Source organism: Podarcis melisellensis (genome assembly GCF_964234715.1).
Source record: "Podarcis melisellensis genome assembly, chromosome: 7".
Lineage (NCBI taxonomy): Eukaryota > Metazoa > Chordata > Lepidosauria > Squamata > Lacertidae > Podarcis > Podarcis melisellensis.
Genome location: NC_138539.1, coordinates 39852802 through 39859523, shown reverse-complemented (window position 1 = coordinate 39859523; position 6722 = coordinate 39852802).

The following is a 6722-nucleotide window of genomic DNA, read 5'->3' as shown; positions in this document are numbered from 1 at the left end:
TTCAAGAATGATAATCAAGAGCATACTGAACTGTTAGCTATAGGGCTTATTCAATGTATTCATTGATAGCATATACAGATCACAGGCGCTGAAACTTAGACATTAATTTGACTGAGAGTCTTCCCAGGTGCACCTTTTCATTCCAATATGTCTGCAAAATTAGTGAATTGTCATCCAGCAGTGCCTAAAGCTTCTGAAACTGAGGGACCAACTGAAGATATGCAGACTGAATTCTATTTCCTAAGAATATTTCAAACACTAAAATTAGACACATTATACGTCCCATGTTTAGAAAAGGATGACATTATAGATAATTTTGTAATGGACTGGAGATGTTTGTTGGTAGGGTGGTTTTTGTGATTGCCTTTATTTTAGGCAATAATCTTGTTATTTATGTAGAAATGGTTCAGTTTGGTTGTGCATTTTTTATGTTTTATCTATTATTTATGGCTACTTTTGTTATGTTGTAGTCATGTATGTCTTTCATTTTGTAAGCAGCCTTGAGCATGAATTGAACTGTGGAAATGCAGCATGCAGGTAAAATTATGTATGTATGTAATGGTTTGTTCTTCTCTCACCTTCTCTTTCCTCAAAAATTCACTTTTGAACATTACACTAATAATAAAAAAGTGGAATTGCGCTAACAAGTAAGTAGGGTGGGAGTGTTTCCCCCCAAAATAAGAAATAAATGCCAGCTATTCTGCTTGAATATGTAAACTTATCCATTCTTTCACTGGAGCCTCAGATTGATCACAGGAGTCCTGGACATATAAAGATGAAGTGCAGGCGGCTTGTGAGGAAGCTTCTCACTCTTGGCAGTCAGTCTAAAAAATATCTACTACATGCCAAACTCAACATGCCAACTGGTTGGTTTGTGGGGTATGCAAATGGCAGATAGCCATGGCATGTGAATCAGTCATGATCAGTCTCGAATGTCCACGTGACAGAATTTAGAATAGCTTCCTCATGTGCTGGAGGGCATTTGTGTCACCCTCAAGAGGACAAGAGTGAGAATTGTATTTATTTATTTCAAATTATTTCACTTGAAGGCCCCAGAACTTCAGAACAAACAATGCTTTAAATCGTTCTTACTGATACAAATCAAATAACTGGAGGAATTGGATAAAAGCACACACAACTAAATTATTATTGCTGTAAGTACTGCTGCTTAATTTGTTTTCCCACCCATCCCTGTCTCTGAGTCAGTCAGTCAGTCAGTCAGGAAAAAAAATAAAATAGGAGCCACTTTGACAATAATATAGATTTAACTTTAAGTGGGGACGCAGGTGGCGCTGTGGGTAAAAGCCTCAGCGCCTAGGGCTTGCCGATCAAAAGGTCGGTGGTTCGAATCCCTGTGGCGGGGTGCGCTCCCGTTGCTCGGTCCCAGCGCCTGCCAACCTAGCAGTTCGAAAGCACCCTTGGGTGCAAGTAGATAAATAGGGACCGCTTTCTAGCGGGAAGGTAAACGGCGTTTCCGTGTGCAGCTCTGGCTTGCCAGAGCAGCGATGTCACACTGGCCACGTGACCCGGAAGTGTCTTCGGACAGCGCTGGCCCCTGGCCTCTTGAGTGAGATGGGCGCACAACCCCAGAGTCTGGCAAGACTGGCCCGTACGGGCAGGGGTACCTTTACCTTTACCTTTTTAACTTTAAGTGGGTCTCTTCCACTTTCTCTTTTGCATTAACAATATTTGTATGAGATGAGTTCCAGTCTCCAGCCTGAAAGATGTTCTTTGAGTCAACTGCGAAATATTCCAGTGTTTTGTTAGTACTGTGGCACATTAACTTGTGCTACTGAAATTTATTTCTAATTGGCGGAAAAACATTTTCCCCATCTTATTTATTAGTGCAATCCCACTTTTATTTCATTAGTGCAATGAACTTTTGAGAGAAAATAGGATGAGAGAAGAATCCCTTACAAAATTATCTGTCATTTGATCTTTTTTCTAAACATTGTCAAATATGTATAATGGGTCCAATTTTAGTAATGGAAATGTTCTCAGGAAGCAGGATTCAGTTATGTATATCTTCAGTTGACATCTGTGATGATTCTTCATCTCCTTTCCTTTTTTCAGTGAGGCCTAATTAAGGTTTATTTCCTTTGTGGCATCGTAAAGTGTGCTTTCTGCTTAACCTGAGAAGCACAAAGGCTGCTCTATGCTTGCTGTTGCTAGAATGATCTGCCACAGTAAAATCGGAAGTGTTTCATTGAATCACAAACAGCAACATCTTTCCAGAAACGAGAGAAAGAGAGAGAACTTGACATTTGAAGTGAGAGGAATGCATGTGTCTATGTAGGAAATGCAGCCTGCATTCTGAATTTATTTATTATAAACATTTCATTTCCCTTCTTGGAATTCACAGGAAAGCTACATTACTGTGTACATTCTTGGGTATAGTCAAGTAAGCAGAAAAGTTAACATTAGCTGTCTTGAGGTGAAGACTTTAGCATGTGGGTTTTGCACCCTTAAATTTTAGCAACAATTCCTAAAGCAAGCAGAAACATCATTAAGTGGTTCACCAAGACTCTCAGCAATTTTCAAGAGGTCCAAATAAAGATATAAAGTTTCTAAAGAGAAATAAAGTTTGGGAATCACAGGTCTAGCAGGCTGAGAAAGGCACTTTCTCCTTGTCATTTTTACAAACGTAATATAAATAGCTAATATTAGGAGCTGCCTCAAGACATTTTGATTTCCGAAGCAGACCACCAAATCCTCCCTCCCCCCCAGTATGATGGACAACACATCATCCCAAACTCAATTCTTGCCTCCATTCCTCCACCTAATTCCTGCTACCTGAACATAACCTGAACCTTGCAGTATGGATTGGTTGACTCTACTGCCCTCCACAAACCTGTCAGTTGGAGCTGGCATCAAGATGACTTGCATTGCTCTTCTCAGTACCGAGTTCTTCAGGGAGATTTAATCTGACCCAGCTACCGCAGCAGTTGTGACAGGCATGACTACACTAAAAATAATGTTTACAACAAAGTGATACCAACAGAGGGGGAAAGGTATCTCCCATTGTCTCAGAACATGGCACAACTGCCAGTAATGGCTAGCTGTATACTTATAGCGGCTTAGGAACCAAGAACATACCGCACTCAGAAGGTGATGGACTCCCTTCACTGGAGATTTTAAAGCAGAGGTTAGATGGCCATTTGTCATGGATGCTTCTGCTCTTCCTGGATCATAGGATTAAGATGGTATCTGTATTTCTCTTGTATATGATGATATAGCCATGCCTGCTCAGGACATGTGTGCCTACAAATGCCTGCAGGCTACTTCTCCATATTCATGGAATAAGCCCTTCTGGAACATTTATGACTGAGGGGTAATTAGCTCAGGGAAGATTTTTCCACTGTGGTTCTGTTTTGCCAGAGGACAGGCTGCTGCCTGTTTGGTAAAGTTGGCTCAGAAAATAGCACTTTTGCTGAAATGCACAGGAGCACAAAGTGAGCAGCTTTGGGCCAAAATCTGGAAAGTGTAGTGTCCCATAAACTATTCAGGGAGTGAAAAAGACAGGACTGGAGCTTCCCCAGAAATTGTGCTTCATTGAGAAAGTAAACAAAATGGTTATTTAATAGTTAATAGTGAAGGATGTCTCAGAGAATGGAGAGGGCCATTAAAAATTGCTGTAGTGGAAGTCAGGCTTGTATATCTGTGGTGCTATTTCCCTCAAGTCTCATATCACAAATGTTACTTACCACAAAACAAAAGGATCTGAAAATAAGTTTATTGGAACCGTATCCAGGCACTTAGCTTTATCACAGTGGGGGAGGGGGGGAGGGGGTGTTAGACATATACATTAAATCCATAAAACTCCCAAAACCTGAGGTAAAGCAAGATGCCTTGGAGGGATATGTGTCTTGTCAAAAGTGAAGAAGGGCAATTGATATGGTTTGTGCCTTTCAACCTGGAAAAATGTTATTCTGCCACATGGCTGCCTATTTATTCTATCTTGTTGCATATTTAAAGAGGAATAGCACATTGATCTCAGTTTAAAACCATAGGTCAGGTTTTAGTATGCATTTGTTTCAGCCTGCTGCAGTTCATTAAAAAAAAGCATAGAACTAATGCCCTTCTGAAACATTGCTTTGCAATTAGCTTAATTACAACAGCTGTGTCAAATGTATGTATGTCTATGAAATTGATTCATAAACCTGTAGCTTGCTTGGGACACTTTTATGCAACAGTGAAAAGGCAGCTTTCACTTTGGTGATAGAAAGTCATGGGTATTCCTGGCATCCCTGTTAAATGTGTATAATTTATGGAAGCAAAAGTAATACTTGTGAGATTTAGTTTCTTACTTTAGTACACAAAGCCTCAATTATTTATTTCCATTATCCACCATTTTAAACTCTCTCTCACTATATATATATATATATATATATATATATATATATATATATATATAGCCACATAGATAAATATACACACTGAGATTAGGAAATTAAAGAGCTACCAAAGTGCTGCTTGGACACTTTTTCCTGATTGCAATTCGGGAGCTCACAGCAGGAGGAGGAAGAAATGGAATGCACCTTCATGCTGATAAATCACCAGTGATTCGAAGCTTGATGATTCATTTTTTAATCAGCTGAAACCAGGGCTTTAAAAATGCAGCCAATATATGCAAGTATGAGGCACATCAAAGAGCAGCATTAGCAAGGGCTGTTATTTTTCTGGTTCATTCACAGCTTGCTGAATTCCATTTAATGTAGTGGGGTTCACCCTCCCCTTTTCAACATATGCCATGAAGGCTTCCCCCCTTTTTTTTCTTTACAATAACCCTGCTGACAGTGAGTTATCTAAACTGGGAGCACTTACGTAATATCTGCAGAAATGGGAATCCACGCAGAGGCAGCCCAGTGCAGAGGTGTCCGAATTGCTTCTCTCTCTTGGCTGGAGGCACAATGTAGAGAATCTGCAAGGAGGCAGAAGCTTGAGGTAGCAATATTTTTACAAAGCAAAGCAGAATGCCAGATTTCTAATATTATACCATGCTTGGTCTATGCAGGTGCCATTGCTTTTTAATGCTCATTCCTATCAACCCTTGAAGAGGGCTATGAAGCTTGAATACACACAGTCTCACCACCATACTAGGGCCTAGCCTTGGATCATGAAATATACTTGGAATCAAGAGTGGATTTCATGCTCTTTATTCAGCTCATAGTGGTGAGGAGGAATGGAAGTTCCCCCAGAATGTCTGCTTTATATACATTATTTACACAATGGGCCCCATGTGATTGACTAATTCCGGGATTCTCCTGTAGGCCAATCAAGTTGCAGATTCCCTTCCACCTGGAGCTGGATTGGGTGGCTCCTGTCGACCAATCAGACTGCTGCATTCTGAATCCTCTTGTTCTAGGACCAATCAGACTGCTGCATTCTGAATCCTATTCAACTCAGTACATAACAGATCAGTAGGTTGCTGGTTCAAGATCAGGAATGTCTATTCCCTCAGACTTTGTTGCGGTCAGTTTTTAGTGTCAGGGTTTGGGGAGGGCAAATTGGGGGCATGCCTCATTTCTGGCTTTCCCTGATTGCTCAAGGAGGGGGACACTGCCCCATAATCCCCCCCAGCTCCCACTGGGACCCTCCCCAGCTTCGTACTTCTCAGACAAGGCACAGAGCACCGAGAGTTCCATAACAGGCTTTAGGATTGGGATCAGCAGCCTCTGACCATTGGCCATACTGGCTGGGGCTCATGGAAGGCCAACAACATCTGAAGGGCCAGTTATCCTGGTTTAGGGGTAACGTCACACATTTCTCTGAAATGTCTGTGTGGGAAACAGTGTATGAAACATACACACTCTCAGGTGTGAAAATAATCTTTTGATTTTGCTGAAATTACACATCTTTGCCACCTTTTGGGAAGTAATCTTGGAGCATTCCTGAGGAGCATCTTGATTATTTATTTATTCAATTTATATCTCACCTTTCCTCCCAAAGGAGTCCAGCAGATAATAAAAGCCGCACAACAAATGGTGCCACGCGATGCAACAGTTGTGTGCAGGAAACAATCCGATGTTATTTCCTAAGCAATGAAAAATGTATTGGTGTAGTTCTTTTTTAAAAATATTTTCTCCCCTTGTCAGTCAAGACACTTTAATTAGAACAGGAATGAAAGGACCATAATTCAGCCTTTCTGAAATGATGGGAGTTTGAAATCAGGAGAATAATAGGGATGAAACTGCAGGCATGAAGAAGCTTTATGGGGAAACAGCCAAAGTTTCCTGTTGAATAACAGACTGCTTTCATGGTTGGTAACTGTTATGTGCTTGAGAAACTATAGATACAGTAGGATATTGTAACATCTTGTCATCGTTCATGGTTTGCTGAAAGGGCAGTTATCCACAGGCCACTTAAGGTGTTGTCCTTGTGTTTCCTTTCCATGCTTTTAACTGCTGTTGCACAGGCTGAAGTGGTTTGTGGATTGCCCTTTTTGAAACCAAAAGCAGCTTGAGACAGTCGCCAGCCAGGTTTCATCAATAATGAATAGCTTTCTAATAGGCTGCACTAATATAGAGATGCTTCTGAGACCCAGAATGGCCTTATTCCTTCAGCATCCTTAAAATGAAAGTAATATATTTTCCAAGTGCTCCAGTGATTAGACTTGGCAATGGCAGCTTTGCCATTAATTAGACAAAGTGAACCACCTAATTCCAAGAGCCCATGATGCAATCACAGCACATTCATTCCGGGTAAATTCTCATGATGTACAA